We start from the raw sequence: 17,673 nt of genomic DNA on the forward strand, positions 1-17,673 counted from the left end.
CCTATCCGCGTGCCAACGCAGGAGCTTTGCTACCTTAGGGTCCGCGACATACCGCTGCAGACGAGGAGTGATCAGAAAGTACCACACCACTTTTCGAGGAGCTTTCTTTCTCTTCTTGTATCGAGTGACGCTGCACACCGGACATATGGTAGACTCCGCGTGCTCGTCCCGATAAATGAGGCAATTGTTCATGCACACATGGTATTTCACGTGCGGTAAATCCAGAGGACACACGATTTTCTTCGCCTCCTCGAAACTGGTCGGGCACTTGTTCCCCTTGGGAAGACGTTTGTGCCAGAATGACATATTCTCGTCGAAGCATGTGTCGTCATTTTGTGTTTTACCTTCATCTCCAGAGCCATGAGCGTTACTTTCAGGTGGGTATCCTCGGGCCTGCATCCTTCATACAATGGTGTAACCGCGTCTATCTACAGTTGATCCAGCTTGGCTTTCTCTCGGGCGGCAGCTCTTTCATTATCCGTCTGCTTGAGAAGCAGCTCTTGAATATGAGGGTCCTGCACCCAGCCCATCGATGGTCCATCGTCGTCTGCTCCGGCATCTTCATCTTCATGATCATGCCCTTCGTCTTGATCTTCCTCATCATCATGTCCTGCATCTTCTACATGATGACTGTGTACAGCATCACCGTCGTGATCATGTCCTGGAGATTCTTCATCTTCTCGCCCGCCCGAGCCACGGTGGTTGTCTTGCTGCCCTTCCTCATTTCTTGCCCAGCCCCCATGGACGACTTCATAGTCATCTTCATCACCTTGCCACCGATAGCCATCCATGAAACCATGCAAGAGCAGGTGGTCCCGCACCTACCCGGAATCCGGGTCCGCAATAAGGCTCTCAGCTTGCATCTTCGACACGGACATCTTATCTCCGTCTCGTTCTTTTTAAGCATCTCGGCCTTCGCGGAGCTCAAAAACCTATTCACGATGCCTTCGGTCATCGTGCGGACCATGGTCGCCTGCGGGGTAGAGCAAAATGATATTTTAGACCCAAGAAAAAATTTGGCATGACTTTCCCTAAAAATAGGACCAAAAAGAATGCATAGTGCCAAAATTCTTGCCGAAACGGAAATGAATCAACATTCTGGCAAAATATTGGCAACTATCGCATTTCAAATACCGGTACCTGCAAACACAAACATATATGCAACACCACAAACATATGCAACACCACAAACATACATAGATCTAGCAAGGCCATAAAAAGTGCATGTGCACGTTGTTGGAGGGAGAAAAAAAAGTAGATCTACAACATAAAGATAGCTTTCCCCTTACTTACCTATCAAAAAAAGTTAATTTAACCACTTAATTTGGATGATTCTTTGGTGCAAATGAGGTGAGGAGGAGGAGGCAGCCGAGACAAGCTTGGAGGAGGAGGTGGAGAGAATGAAGTGGGGAAAGTGAGTGTGTAGGTGTGGCTGTCCAAAATATCTAACTGGTCCCAGGTTACTAATGGCGCACCACCCACAAATGCTCCATTAGTAACCCTGGTTACTAATAGCGCACCAGCTTGTGGTGCGCCATTAGTAGTTTTGCAAAAAAAATTATAGTAGTGGCGCACTGTGTGGCAGGTGCGACATTACTAGTTAAAACTAGTAATGGCGCACTGTGCCATGGTGCGCCATTAGTATTTTTGGAAAAAAAATTTGTTACTAGTGGCGCACCGTGGGTCTGGTGCGCCATTAGTGTCTATCACACTAATGGCGCACCAACACATGGTGCGCTACTGCTATATAGTAGTGGCGCACCACATGTCTGGTGCGCCATTAGTGGCCATATCATCTATAGCCCTCTTCCTAGTAGTGAGCCCTCGGGCAAATGGATCGAAACTAAGACCTCTCTATGGGGTTGCACACATACGGTGTCATCTATCCGGCAGGGCTTCGCCGTCGAGAACTCGTTCCTGCCAGAACCCAAACAGCCATACAGCTGTACGAAACTCTTTTCGTGGGAGGGAGAGAAGAAGCCAGATAATGCATGGCATGTGTATGAGAGCAAGGGATGATCCTTTAGGCAGCCCCCTCCACCCCTATTTATAGGCCAAGCCCAAGGGTGGCTTCTCCAAGAAGCCAAGGGGGGAAATACCAAAAGGGCCCTCAAGGTGGCTTCTCCAAGAAGCCAAGGAAAAAGCACTTTCACTATTCATGACGACATTTTTCAGCATTCGTTCGAACTGAAAATATTCATGCAGGCTCAGAACATTTCCAGTACCCACTAAAATAATTTTCAACGCATTCCGAAACAATTTCGGTTTAGTGATTTTCATCTGCGAAAAGCAAACAAGAATGCATTTTCACTATTCATGAAGACAATTTTTCGCGTCCATTAAATCCGAAAATATTTCTGTGGGTCTTAGAATAATTCCAGTACCCACTAAAATGATTTTGGATTCGTTCTGAAACAATTTCAGATTATTGAATTTCATCTGCGAAAAACAACCAAAGCGGTACCGGCAGCTCCGAAACATTTTCGGTTTTTATTTCAGAAAATTCCAAAAAGTTTCCAGAATGATTCTGGCACCCTCCAAGAATTATCAGGCATGTGTCGAAACCATTTTGACTTAATGGCATACCCCGAAACAACTTTTTCGGTTTCACCGAAACTCATCCGGTGACCTCTCTCTGCGGAACTTTTCCGCTGTCCGAAACTTTTAGGTGTCCGAAACTTTTTTGGTGATTTTCTCTCGGACTCCCTGTCTAGTATTCAGCAGATAGATGACCCTTAAGCGTGTGACCCTATAGGTTCGGTGAAGTATAGACATGACCCGGAACCCCTTCCGATCAATGATCAACATCGGAGCCGTGGACACCCATATTGACCCCTATACCCACACGAATAAACATTAGTGAACCTCCAGTTGCAGTGAGCTATTCCTGTTGCTTCGATATGTCACAAACACCAGAGGTGAGATTTATTGCATCCCCATGGACGAACAATTTGTCCACCATGCAAGTTACCTCGTTACCGATTTTGTTCTCTTTTCTCGTTTCCGTGTTCCGGCATCCCAGTGATCAAATCACAAGGTGTCTGGCCAGACGATTATGGATACCGTAACACCGAGAGGGCCCGAGAATATCTCTCCATCGTCGGAGGAGCAAATCCCAATCTTGAGCTATCAAGTTACTTGACACACTTTTCCATGAACCTGTAAGCCGCCGTAATAGCCACCCATTTACGGATGACATTTAACAAACCCCAAAGTTCATGAAGCAAGCATGAAGAAACTCGATACTCTCATGGTCTAAGGAATCATGCAAACGTTAACCATCTCTGTGTTATGTACCATTAACTTGTGATGAATGAATCTCTTAGCATAACATCAATCCGGGTTGATTCAACACAAATGTTCTCTGAACACTGTGCCCTCAAAGTTGCTGGCATTGACATGCCCATGATCAGGAAAACAGAACCATCATGCAACACTTGAGCTAGTCTTAGATGCCAGACTAAGAATACTTCTTACCGTTTATTATTCCACACGTGCATATGAGTCTTCCTCCGAGCCTCGTGTTATTGCAGACTCGAGAACCATAGCAGTTATAGCATGGAACATAAACATAATTATGAACTTGGAGATAATATCATTTATTATTGCCTCTAGGGCATATCTCCTACAAGTTGCACTTTCAATACCTACACGGGTTAGTCCCACAAGGAACAAACAAGGATATCCACAGACATAGAGTGATGCATGCACAAGATGATGTCCATGAAAGCATTAGGTTACCTTGTCCCTTCTCTTACCAACAAGAGGGTTTGTGACTCCTTGAACTAGTGCATGATATGGAAGTTGTTTGCACTTGTCCTTGCCAAAATGATAAGAGTGAAGTATGTTGGCGGAGTCACCCTCAAGAACTCTCTAATTCTTCTTCTTCGCTATCCACATCATCTTGATGGGAATCCTTGGAGTCGTAGTCGTACTTGATGAAGTGGTACTTGATGTAGTCTTGGGAACCCACTTGACCAAAGCTTTAGGTGCTTCTTCAAATGCATCAATTTCCTCTTGAAGCTTGTCTTTGCCTTTTTGCTTGTGGTCTTGTGGTGGAAGATCATCTTGAGCTTGTGTTCCTTTGAAAGAAGTAGGATCATACTTCTCTTGTTGAGGAACAAACTTCGTCTTGGGGTATTGATCTTCTTCCCACTCAACTCCATTTGCATTGAACTTTCGTTCAAAACCAACACCTTGATTCTTCCGGTGTCTTCCTTGCTTGCGTACAATTTCCTCAAATTGCTTACTTCCGGAAAGGCTCTTGTAAACACCTTTCTCTATAATTCCCTTCAATAAGCTATTTTCTTGCTCAAGTGTAACTTGGCTAAGAGAATCATTAGTGGAATCAAGAGAACTACTAGATGCAACAACATTGGATTTAGCATGATAGTTGTTACTACTAGATGAAGAATCTTTCTTGCTCTTGTTGCTAGATTTAACTTGTGGCATGTAAGTAGACAAGAGTAAACGCTTGGCAATGTAAGAAGAACTTTTCTTGCGAAGATCATCATTGATTGCCTTTAAAAACTCATGCTCTTGCTCAAGGTTGAGCTTTTCAAAGCGTAGCTTGTCATGATTCTTTAAAAGTTCTCGATGATCTTCCAAGGTAGTTTCATGAGCTAACTTAAGAGTGTTTAGTTCTTTAGTTAGACGCTCAATCTCCTTCTTATCATCATCATTCGTTTTATCTTGATTAGCATGATTAATTGACGTTTCATCATAGTTTTCATCACTAGAGTTGTCAACAAGTAAATCATCATCACCTAGCAAATCATCTTCATCACTATTGAAATCAACATACTCGGGATGTGTTACCTTTGGATCCTTGGCCATGAAGCATCTCCCAACTCCTTCATTTGGTGAGTCAAATATGTCGTAGGGTCGTAGGAGTTGGTTGACACAAGTGCTAGACCGGCAACACCTTCATCTTGAGTATATTCGGAGTCGGAGTGATAACTTCTTTCAGAGTGATTGTCGGAGTCGGAGCCGGATACCCATTCACCAACATGAGCTTGATGTCTTATTTTTGTGTAGCTCCTTGATGACTTGTCCTTCCTTTCCGAGTCCTTGTTTCTCCGAGAGGGTCTTCGTTCATAACGATCATCTCTACTCCTCCTTTCTCTTGGTGGTGATTCTTCTCTTCTACTTCTTCTTTTGGGAGAATCTTCTCTTCTTTTGTAGGGGGCCGTACACTCATTTGAGTAGTGTCCGGGTCTTCCACAATTGTAGCAATTTCACTCACGACTCGAAGATCTTTTGTCATTGTAGGACCTTGACTTGGAACTTCTTTCCTTGCTTCTACTCTTGTAGAACTTGTTGAAGTTCTTCACCATTAGACTCAATTCTTCATTGAAGGTTTGCTTCTCACTTGATGATGTGGGAGCATCACATGAGGCTTTGTAAGCACCACTTGACTTATTGTGAAGCTCTTCCTTATCCTTGAGTGACATCTCATGAGCAACAATTCTTCCAATTACTTCCATTGGCTTGAGATCTTTGTAATTGGGCATCATTTGGATCAATGTGCACACGGTATCATATTTTCCATCCAAGGCTCTTAGGATCTTCTTGATGATGAATTTGTCGGTCATCTCTTCACTTCCTAAGCCGGCAATCTCATTTGTGATGAGAGCAAGCCTAGAGTACATTTCAGCGACACCTTCACCATCCTTCATTTTGAACTTGTCAAGTTGACTTTGAAGCACATACAATTTGGATTCCTTGACGGAGTCGGTACCTTCGTGCATGTCAATCAAAGTATCCCAAATTTCCTTTGTATTCTCAAGACGGATGATTTTGTTGAATTCTTCGGGGCACAGTCCGTTGAAGAGAATATCACAAGCTTGAGCATTGTATGTAGCATCTTCAACTCTTCCGCGGTATCTTCACGGTTTGGTTCTCTCCCATCAAAGAATTCACCTTGCAAGCCAATACACACAATAGCCCAAATGGAGGGGTTATGTCCAAGAATATGAATTTTCATCTTATGCTTCCAACTAGCAAAATTTGTACCATCAAAGTAAGGACCTCTATGGTGGTAATTTCCCTCGCTAGACGCCATACTCTCCTAGGTTGTGAAACCAAGGCTATGACCACCAAAAGCTATGGAAATCAAAGCAAATGGAGACCAAAGCTCTGATACCACTTGTAGGATCGGAAGTATGTCTAGAGGGGGGGTTATTAGACTACTTGACCAAATAAAAATCTAGCCTTTTCCCAATTTTATTTCTTGGCAGATTTTAGCACCTTAGCACAGGTCAAGCAATCAACCTACACATGCAATTCTAAGAGTATAGCAACGGAATGTAAAACAATTGCATATGAAGGTAAAGGGATGAGTTTGAAGGAGCAAGTGCAATGTTCCCACGGAGATGTTTTATCCGTGGTTCCGATAGGTGGTGCTATCATACATCCACGTTGATGGAGACTTGAACCCACAAAGGGTAACGGTTGCGCGAGTCCACGGAGGGCTCCACCCACGAAGGGTCCACAAAGAAGCAACCTTGTCTATCCCACCATGTCCGTCGCCCACGAAGGACTTGCCTCACTAGGGTAGATCTTCACGAAGTAGGCGATCTCCTTGCCCTTAGAAACTCCTTGGTTCAACTCCACAATCTTGTCGGAGGCTCCCAAGTGACACCTAGCCAATCTAGGAGACACCACTCTCCAAGAAGTAACAAATGGTGTGTTGATGATGAACTCCTTGCTCTTGTGCTTCAAATGATAGTCTCCCCAACACTCAACTCTCTCTCACAGGATTTGGATTTGGTGGAAAGAATATTTGAGTGGAAAGCAACTTGGGGAAGGCTAGAGATCAAGATTTATGTGGTTGGAATGGGATATATTAACCTCAACACAAGTGTAGGTCGTTCACTCTCAGAAAATATGTGTTGGAAGTGTAGGCATGTTCTGATGGCTCTCTCCACGAGTGAAGAGTGGGTGGAGGGGTATATATAGCCTCCACACAAAATCTAACCATTACACACAAATCACCAAACTCGGTGGGACCGATTCAGAGAACTCGGTCGGACCGATTTAGTTCAAAATGTGAATGTTAGGATTCTCGGTGGGACTGACATGTCAACTCGGTGGGACCAGTTTCATTAGGGTTAGGGCATAACATAATCTCGGTGAGACCGATTACACAAACTCGGTGAGACCGATTTTGGTAATAAGCTAACCAGAGAGTTGGTCAGGCAAACTCGCTGGGACCGATTCGCTCATCTCGGTTAGACCAAAACGTTACGAAGGGGAAACAGAGAGTTTGCATTGCACTCTCGATGGGACCGATTGCTCATCTCGGTTTAATCGAAACGTTATGAAGGGAAACAGAGAGGTTACAATCCCATCTCGATGAGACCGAGAAGACTAGGGTTTCTGGTAGTGGCTATGTCAACTGAACTCAGTGGCTCTGGATATGAAATTTCGGTGGGGCCGAGTTGGACTTTTTGGTTTAGGATATATGTGGATATGAGAAAGTAGTGGAGGGTTTTGGAGCATATCACTAAGCATTTTGAGCAAGAGCCTCATTAAGCAACACCTCATCCCTTCTTAATAGTATTCGCTTTTCCTATAGACTCAATGTGATCTTGGATCACTAAAATAGAAAATGTAGAGTCTTGTGCTTTGAGCTTGAGCCAATCCTTTGTCCTTAGCATTTTGAAGGGTCCACTTTCTAATCCATGCCATGCCAATCATTGAGCTTTCCTGAAATATTTATCTTGCAATAGCATTAGCTCAATGAGCTATATGTTGTTAGGAATTACCAAAACCACCCAAGGATAGTTGCACTTTCAATCTCCCCCTTTTTGGTAATTGATGAAAACATATAGATCACAGCTTCGACAAATGATAATAAGATTGGAAAACATTGTCGCTTTGAGAAGTATGTGATAAGAAAGAGCTCCCCCTCAATAATCCAGTTCACATCGCTATGTGATTAACACTCAAGGTCACATCCCCATGTGACTAACACCTAAAGAGTTCTGGGTTTGATCATGTTATGCTTGTGAGCGAGGTTTTAGTCAACGGGTCTGCAACATTCAGATCCGTATGTACTTCGCAAATCTCTATGTCATCTTGTAGATGCAGCTACTACGCTATATTTGGAGCCATTTCAAATAACTGTTCTACTTGGAGCTATTCTAAATTGTTGCTCCATTATACGTATCTGGTATCTCTACTCAGAGCTATCCGGATAGGTGTTAAGCTTGCATCGATGTAACTCCTTACGTCGAACTCTTTATCACCTCCATAACCGAGAAACATATCCTTATTCCTCTAAGGATAATTTTGACCGCTGTCTGGTGATCTACTCCTAGATCACCTTTGTACCCTCTTGCCAGACATGTGGCAAGGCACACATCAGGTGTGGTACTCAGCATGGCATACCGTATAGAGCCTATGACAAAAGCATAGGGGACGACCTTCGTCCTTCCTCTTTCTTCTGCCGTGGTCGAGCTTTAAGTCTTAACTTCATACCTTACAACTCAGGCAAGAACTCCTTCTTTGACTGATCCATCTTGAACACCTTCAAGATCATGTCAAGGTATGTGCTCATTTGAAAGTACCATTAAGAGTTTTTATCTATCCTTATAGATCTCGATGCTCAATGTTCAAGTAGCTTAATCCAGGTTTTCCATTGAAAAACACTTTTCAAATAACCCTATATGCTTTCCAGAAATTCTACATCATTTCTGATCAACAATATGTCAACAACATATACTCATCAGAAATTCTATAGTGCTCCCACTCACTTCTTTGGAAATACAAGTTTCTCATAAACTTTGTATAAACCCAAAAGCTTTGATCATCTCATCAAAGCGTACATTCCAACTCCGAGATGCTTACTCCAGTCCTTAGAAGGATTGCTGGAGCTTTGCATACTTGTTAGCATTTTCCGGGACTGACAAAACCTTCTGGTTGTATCACATACAACCTTTCCTCAAGAAAATCGTCAAGGAAACAATATTTTGACATCGTATCTGCAAGATTTCATAAACAATGCAGTAACTGCTAACATAATTCCAACAGACTCTTAGCATCGCTACGAGTGAGAAAGTCTCATCGTAGTCAACTCCTTGAACTTGTCGGCAAACATCTTAACGACAAGTCGAGCTTTCTTAATGGTGATACTTACCACCATTGTCCGTCTTTCTTTTAAAATCCATATGTACCCAACAGCCTTATGACCATCAAGCAGTTCTTCCAAAGTCTACACTTTGTTTTCATACATGGATCCTCTCTCGGATTTTATGGCCTCGAGCCAATTTTCGAAATCCGGGCCCACCATCGCTTCTCCATAGCTCGTAGGTTCATTGTTGTCTAGCAACATGACTTCCAAGACAGGATTACGTACCACTCTGAAGTAGTACGCATCCTTGTCGTCCTACGAGGTTTGGTAGTGACTTGATCTGAAGTTTCATGATCACTATCATAAGCTTCCACTTCAATTGGTGTAGGTGCCACAGGAACAACTCCCTGTGCCCTGCTATACACTGGTTGAAGTGACGGTTCAATAACCTCATCAAGTCTCCACCATCCTCCCACTCAATTCTTTCGAGAGAAACTTTTCCTCGAGAAAGGACCCAATTCTAGAAACAATCCCTATTGCTTTCGGATCTGAGACAGGAGGTATACCCAAATGTTTTGGGTACTCTATGAAGATGCATTTGTCCGCTTTGGGTTCGAGCTTATCAGCCTGAAACTTTTTCACATAAGCGTTGCAGCCCCAAACTTTTAAGAAATGACAGCTTAGGTTTCTCTAAACCATAGTTCATATGGTGTCATCTCATCGGAATTACGTGGTGCCCTATTTAAAGTGAATGTGGTTGTCTCTAATGCCTAACCCATAAACTATCGTGGTAATTCGATAAGAGACATCATGGTATGCATCATATCCAATAGGGTGCAGTTATGATGTTTGGACACACCATCACACTATGGTGTTCCAGGCTGTATTAGTTGTGAAACAATTTCCACAATGTCTTAATTCTGTGCCAACTCGTAATTCAGATATTCATCTCTATGATCATATCATAGATATTTTATCCTCTTGTCACGACGATCTTCAACTTCACCCTGAAATTACTTGAACCTTTCAATAATTCAGACTCGTGATTCATCAAGTAAATATACTTAGCATCTACTCAAATCATCTATGAAGTAAGAATATAACGATATCCACTACATGCCTCAGCACTCATTGGACTGCACACATCAAGATGTATTACTTCCAACAAGTTGCTTTCTTGTTCCATCTTACTGAAAACGAGGCCTTTCAGTCATCTTGCTCATGTGGTATGATTTGCATGTCTCAAGGGATTCAAAATCAAGCGAGTCCAAAGATCCATCAACATGGAGCTTCTTCATGCGTTTTATACCATTGTGACTAAAATTGTAGTGCCACAAGTATGTGGTACTATCATTACTATCTTATATCTTTTGGCATGAACATGTGTATCACTACGATCGGGATTCGATAAACCATTCATTTAGGTGCAAGACCATTGAAGGTATTATTCAAATAAACAGAGTAACCATTATTCTCCTTAAATGAATAACCGTATTGCGATAAACATAATCCAATCATGTCTATGCTCAACGCAAACACCAAATAACAATTATTTAGGTTTAACACCAATCCCGATGGTAAACGGAGCATGCGATGCTTGATCACATCAACCTTGGAAACACTTCCAACACATATCATCATCTCACCTTTGACTAGTCTCCGTTTATTCCGTAGCCTTTCATTTCGAGTTACCAACACTTAGCAACCAAACCGGTATCTAATACCCTGCTGCTACTAGGAGTACTAGTAAAGTACACATTTAATATAATGTATGTCTAATACATACTTCTTTCAACCTTGCCAGCCTTCTCATCTACCAAGTATCTAGGGTGGTTCTGCTTCAGTGATCGTTCCCCTTATTACAGAAGCACTTAGTCTCGGGCTTGGGTTCAACTTTGGGTTTCTTCACTAGAGCAGCAACTGATTTGTCATTTCATGAAGTATCCCTTTCTTGCCCTTGCCCTTCTTGAAACTAGTGGTTTTACTAACCATCAACAATTGATGCTCCTATTTGATTTCTACTTTCGCGGTGTCGCGAATAGCTCAAGGATCATCATATCTATCCCTGATATGTTATAGTTCATCACGAAGCTCTAGTAGCTTGCGGTGGCAGTGACTTTGGAGAACCATCACTATCTCATCTGGAAGATCAACTCCCACTCGATTCAAGCGATTGTAGTACCCATACTATATGAGCACATGCTCAACGATTGAGCTTTTCTCCTTAGTGTGTAGGCTTAAGAAACTTGTCAAAGGTCTCATACCTCTTGACGTGGGCACTAGCCTGAAATCCCAATTTCAGTCCTTGGAACATCTCATATGTTCTGCGATGTTTCAAAAACGTCTTTGGTGCCTCAATTCTAAACCATTTAGCATTACGCACTGAACTATCATGTAGTCATAAAAACGTGTATGTTAGATGTTCGCAACATCCACAACCGACGTTCGAGGGTCAGCTCACACTGGTAGAAAAGGGGCCTATAGTCCCGGTTCGTAAGGGCCTTTAGTCCTGGTTCCTGAACCGGGACTAAAGTGTCGGTACTAATACCTACCCCCTTTAGTCCCGATTCAATCCAAAACCGGGACTAAAGCCCCTCCACGTGGGCAGTGCGCAGAGCCCAGTCAGGAGACCCTTTGGTCCCGGTTGGTGGCACCAACCGGGACCAATAGGCATCCACGCGTCAGCATTTCTGTGGCTGGGGTTTTTGTTTTTTTTTGAAAGGGGGGGGGTTGGGGGTTTTGGGGGGTTAATTTAGGTGTTTCATATATTGTGTTAGCTAGCTATAATTAATATAGAGAAGTGTCCTCTCTTATGTCTGTGCTTGGTCGACGCTACGTACTATACATACGTATAGAGAGGACTAGACACGCTGGCTAGCTAGTAAAGCAAACGAAGGAAACAGAAGATCATCATGAACATATATGCATACAGAGAGAAGTGATATCGACCACCTCTCCTTCTCCGAGAGATTGGTCGAACAACAAGTTCTCGTATATCTATCTGACACTACCGGCTACATGTATACAATAATTATCTCTTACAAATATAATCATACAGACTCAGGGTCCACATAGAATTCTCCGTCTTCAGGGATCACGTGGTCAAGAAAGAATGCCGCCAATTCCTCTTGAATTTCTCGCATGCGAGCTGGTGCTAGGAGTTCATCCCGCTTCCGAAACATCTAATTTGAAGAAGGGGGTCAATACATATATATATGAATGAATGAAACTCAACACAAATGATGGTAATAAAATAAAATTGTGAATGTTGTTATTTATGTACTTCATATTGTTCGTTAGAGTACCTGCCCCGCTCACACGTCGTGTGGCGGATGGACTCGCAGATGTAGTATCCACAGAAATCATTCCCTTGTTCCTGCCACAACCACTTTACAAGAAATAGAGGTCAATCAAACTGATAAGTAAGAATGCTAAATGGTATTGATGAAACTAGCGCTTGAATCACTAGGAGATGCGCGGAACATGCTACTATAGTACTTACTTTCGGGTGTCTAAATTCCAGCTCCTTCGGCAGTCCCGGAACTTTTTTGGTGAATTTTCTCCAAACCCTGCCGGACAAAGAAAACAATTACTTGATATCAGGAAATGAACAAAGTTGCTGATATGGTGGATAATGATCGATTTAACTTACTTCTTGAGGATTTCAGTCATGTCTGCATAGTCCTGGGGATCTTTTCGTTTTGAGTCTAAGACGGTTACTAGTCCCTGCTCAAGCTTAATCTCTAGGAGAATATAGTGGAAACTGCACACGCATGCATAACTCATGAATTACATTACTATAACCTTGACTAATATATAAGGGAAACCGAATATGCAGAAGACAGTAACACTCACTTGAAGTTGTAAGGAAAGAGTATTATATCTTTGTTTTGATTTATTACGAACGATTGTAGCAAGTTGGCCTCGGTAGCTGCGGCATGAAGTTTAACCTGAGTTGCATCTATGAGATATGTGTTAATGAACCCAATATCACCGACTTGTCTTTTCTTCAATTCAACGATCTTCAATCTGCATAATATAGTGAGGATGATTATAAATACATGCAATGAAAGAGCTAAGCTATATAGAGAAACTTAATGACAGAAGTAGTACTACTTACAGACAGTAGCATGCGACCGTTGTTTTATCGAGGGCCAATTGATTGAAAAACTGATAGAACTCCTCAAATGGAACAGGCAACAGATCAATTCCAACGAGGTCATGCTCCTTTTTAACTTTCACATACAAAGTACTCCTCCCCCCAGAGTCTCTGCAGATTTTCAAGTACCAATCATGCAATCTTCGCATCATCGTTGATAGAGATCTTTCATCTTTGACGAGAGGATTCCCGTACTCGTATCTTTGTATCTGCATGTCCATGGGTTCATAATGTACTTCGTCGGGCAGGTAATCTGCAAGATTGCTATAACCGGGCACCATCCTCGGATCATTAGCGACGTTGTGGCTAGGCACCTTGAGCGGGGGGCATGATTGCTTCGCTTGTTTGCCGAGCTGGGCAATTTGTTTCCCAGCTCGTCATTCTTTCAGCCTTTGATCACTGATAGTACTTCCCGACCGCTCCGCTTCGGCAAATTCCTTTCCAATAATGCGGTCATAGTTTCCTTTCGGCGGATCAGACTTCGATGGTTTTGTCAGGGCAGCCAGAGTGTGCTTCACTTTCACCCGATCTACCTTCTCCTCTGGAGGTGAATGTTTCTTTGCTTTCACCCCTTCAAAGAATTTTCTCACTTCTTCTCGCGCGATCTCGGCGTTCTCCTCCTGGGTCCTCTCGTATGGTAACTTCTCTGGAGTCTTCAGAGAAGGACCGAATCTGTATGTCCTCCCACCTTTGGTTGTACTGCTAGACGCCGACCGAGTAGACGAAGCGGTTGTCTTCTTTACTTGCTTAAGAGGCGGAGGAGAAGGACTACGACCCGCCGGAGTAGCTGGAGCGGCGGCAGGTCTCTTCCGCCCTTGCTGATGAGGCGGAGAAGGAGGAGGCTGGCTGCTCGGGCGCGTCGGCGCAGGCGGAGATGGAGGCGGACTGCCGCCACGCGCTGGAGAAGGAGCCGGCCGAGGGCCCTGATCGTCACTCGCCGGAGGAGGAGGCGGTGGAGGAGGCGGAGTGCCCTGACTCGCCGGAGGAGGAGGAGGAGGCGGAGGCGTCCAGTTCGGAAGGTTGATGAGCTCCTTCCGCCATAGGCATGGAGTCTTCAGAGCAGACCCCAGCTGAGTCTCCCCTTCACCGGTAGGGTGGTCAAGCTGGAGGTCCTCAAATCCCTCCGTTATCTCATCCACCATCACCCTAGCATATCCTTCTGGAATCGGCCGGCAGTGAAAAGTTGCGTCAGGTTCAGTACGATAAACAGAGCCAACAGCCGCCTTGACCTTCAAATTCATCCATTGCGTCATAAGGTGGCAATTTTGAGACTCCGTTATAGCATCCACAGGATAGCTGGCAGGAGCCGTCAAGGCATGCTCCGGCTGAAGCAGCTCGGTGGAAGCCACGCTGCTTCTGCGCTGAGATGGTGGGGTAGCTTCGGGGGAGGCTTCGGCAGTACGTTTGCTGCAATTTGCTTCTCGTTCCTCTATCGATTGTACCCTTGCGTGCAGCGCCTGCAGTTCGGTCTGCTGCACTTTTTTCCTCCTCTCATGGGATTTGTAACCGCCTGCGTCCGGAAACCCAACCATCCACGGAACGGAGCCTGGCGTGCCTCATGTCCATCCAGGGTGCTCAGGATTCCCGAGGGCCATTGTGAGCTCGTCGTGCTCTCTGTCTGGAAAGAACGTCCCTTCCTGCGCTGCTTCGATATACTGCTTAAGCTTACTGACTGGTATGTCCATTTGTTCGTTCGTCCAAATGCACTTCCCTGTTTCAGGGTCCAAGGTTCCGCCAGCCCCGAAGAACCAAGTCCGGCAACGGTCTGGCCAGTTATTTGTCTCTGGTTCGATCCCTTTATGAACCAGATCATTCTCAGTCTTGGACCACTTAGGCCGGGCTACGAGGTAGCCACCTGACCCCGTGCGATGGTGAAGCTTCTTCTTCGCAGCATTTTGCTTGTTTGTCGCCGACATCTTCTGACTCTTTTCCGATATCTTGTGGGCCACAAATGCGGGCCAGTGATCTCTGATCTTCTCATATCTTCCCTTGAATTCTGGTGTCTCATTATTTTCGACAAACTTATTATTCAGCTCTTTCTTCCACCTCCTGAATAGTTCTGCCATCCTCTTCAGAGCAAAAGACTTGATTAATTTCTCTTTAACTGGGTTCTCTGGATTATCCTCAGGCGGTAGGGTGAAATTTGACTTCAGCTCAGTCCAAAGATCATTTTTCTGCATATCATTGACATAAGACACCTCAGGGTCTTCTGTAGCCGGCTTAAACCATTGCTGGATGCTTATCAGGATCCTCTCCCTAACCAGAACCCCGCACTGAGCAACAAATGCGCTCTTTGTCCGGAGGGGTTCAATAGGTTGGCCGTCGGGCGCGATTGTTGTGATCTCAAGCTTTTCATCCGAGCTCAACTTTTTCTTCGGGCCTTGTCTCTTTACCGAAGTTGTGCTCAATCCGGAGGGCTAGAAAAAAGAACAAAGACTTAATTAATATGTGTACATACCAAAACAATGAATGCATCAATCAGCTAGTCAGCATAGGCTTAACTAATATATATACCTGGCCGGACTCGGTTCGGTCACCGGAGCCGTCATCACGGTCTCCTTCTTGCACCGGCATTGGGTCACCGGAGCCGTCCTCATGTTCTTCTTCTTGCACCGGCATTAGGTCACCGTAGCCAGCTTGTTCACCCTCTCCTTCCAGACCATCGGTTTCATTGAGATAGTACGAGACGGCATCACTTCCTTGTGCGATTATCTCCCTCAACAACGCTTCTTTTGTTGCTTCATCTAGGGCAGTGTCCATAGTTTCTACAAATATTTACAACATGGCAATTACTATTCAAACATCACAGATGGATATATTAGTGCCAAACGTAGAACTAGCTACCTAATCATAGTAAGCTATCGGGAGGGGGTATATATCGACAACGACGACACTACATCTATGTCCCTCGACGACCCTCGTTCCCGATAAAAAAAGAGGAAGAAGAAGAAAAAAAGAGGATAAGAAAGAATAGAGGAGAAGAACCCTCGAACTCTCGACCCCTAGACGACCCTCTTCTTCCTCTCATGTTCGAGAGGATCGCTGAGGGGTCGGGAGGTTGCCTAGTGTCAAAGGATTCAACAAAACCATGTCTTCATGATTAGGCGAAAGTAACATGTGCATGATGGTACGAAGCTCTTCAAAGTTGTTCTGGAACGGAGTCCCAGATAGGATAATTCGCTTTCTGGTACAAAGTTCAGAAAGAGCCTTCCGAATATCGCTATTTGGAAGGCCTTTGCTGAATTCGTACCAAAAGGCGGATTATTCTATCCGGGACTCCATTCCAGAACAACTTTGCAGAACTTCGTACCAACATGCCCTGGTTACTTCCGGCTAATGATGAAGGCATGGATTTCTTCAATACTTTGACACTAGGAAACCTCTCTCGACCCCTCGGCGATCCTCGACCCCTCGAACCCTCGACGACCCTGGAACCCTCGACCCCTAGACGACCCTGCTGGAACCCTCGGCCCTATAGAACCCTCGAACCCTCGACCCTGAAACCCTCGACCCTTGACCCCTTAACGACCCTCGACCCTCTACCCTAGTTCCTGACCCTCGACCCCTCGGCGATCCTCGACACCCTTGTTCCCGATAAAAATTAAGAAGAAGAAGAAGAAGAAGAAGAAGAAGAAGAAGAAGAAGAAGAAGAAGAAGAAGAAGAAGAAGAAGAAGAAGAAGAAGAAGAAGAAGAAGAAGAAGAAGAAGAAGAAGAAGAAGAAGAAGAAGAAGAAGAAGAAGAAGAGGAAGAAGAAGAAGAAGAAGAAGAAGAAGAAGAAGAAGAAGAAGAAGAAGAAGAAGAAGAAGAAGAAGAAGAAGAAGAAGAAGAAGAAGAAGAAGAAGAAGAAGAAGAAGAAGAAGAAGAAGAAGAAGAAGAAGAAGAAGAGGAAGAAGACGAAGAGGAAGAAGAGGAAGAAGAAGAAGAAGAAGAAGAAGAAGAAGAAGAAGAAGAAGAAGAAGAAGAAGAAGAAGAAGAAGAAGAAGAAGAAGAAGAAGAAGAAGAAGAAGAAGAAGAAGAAGAAAAAGAAGAAAAAAAAGAGGAGAAGAAGAAAGGAATAGTGGAGAAGAAGAGAAAATAGAATATATTCTATTTTCTCTTCTTCTCCACTATTCCTTTCTTCTTCTCCTCTTCTTTTTCTTCTTTTTTCTTCTTCTTATTTATTTCTCCTCTTCTTTTTGGTAGAGGAAACCCTAAATAGCTAGCAAGTATCGTGGGTGTGAGATACATGTGGCCTTCGGTGTCGGACACTACATCCACGTCCCACAAGTGACGTGGGCGTCGAAGCCCGCGCCACTTGTGGGATGTGGATGTAGTGTCCGACACCGACGGTACATGTATCTCACACAGACGATACTTTCTATTTAGGGTTTCTCCTCTACCGCTCGGCGACCCTCTCGACGACCCTCGTTCCCGATAAAATAAAGAGGAAGAAGAAGA

This window comes from Triticum urartu, chromosome 1A (assembly GCF_056163025.1).
Source record: "Triticum urartu cultivar PI428250 chromosome 1A, HENAU_Tu73, whole genome shotgun sequence".
Lineage (NCBI taxonomy): Eukaryota > Viridiplantae > Streptophyta > Magnoliopsida > Poales > Poaceae > Triticum > Triticum urartu.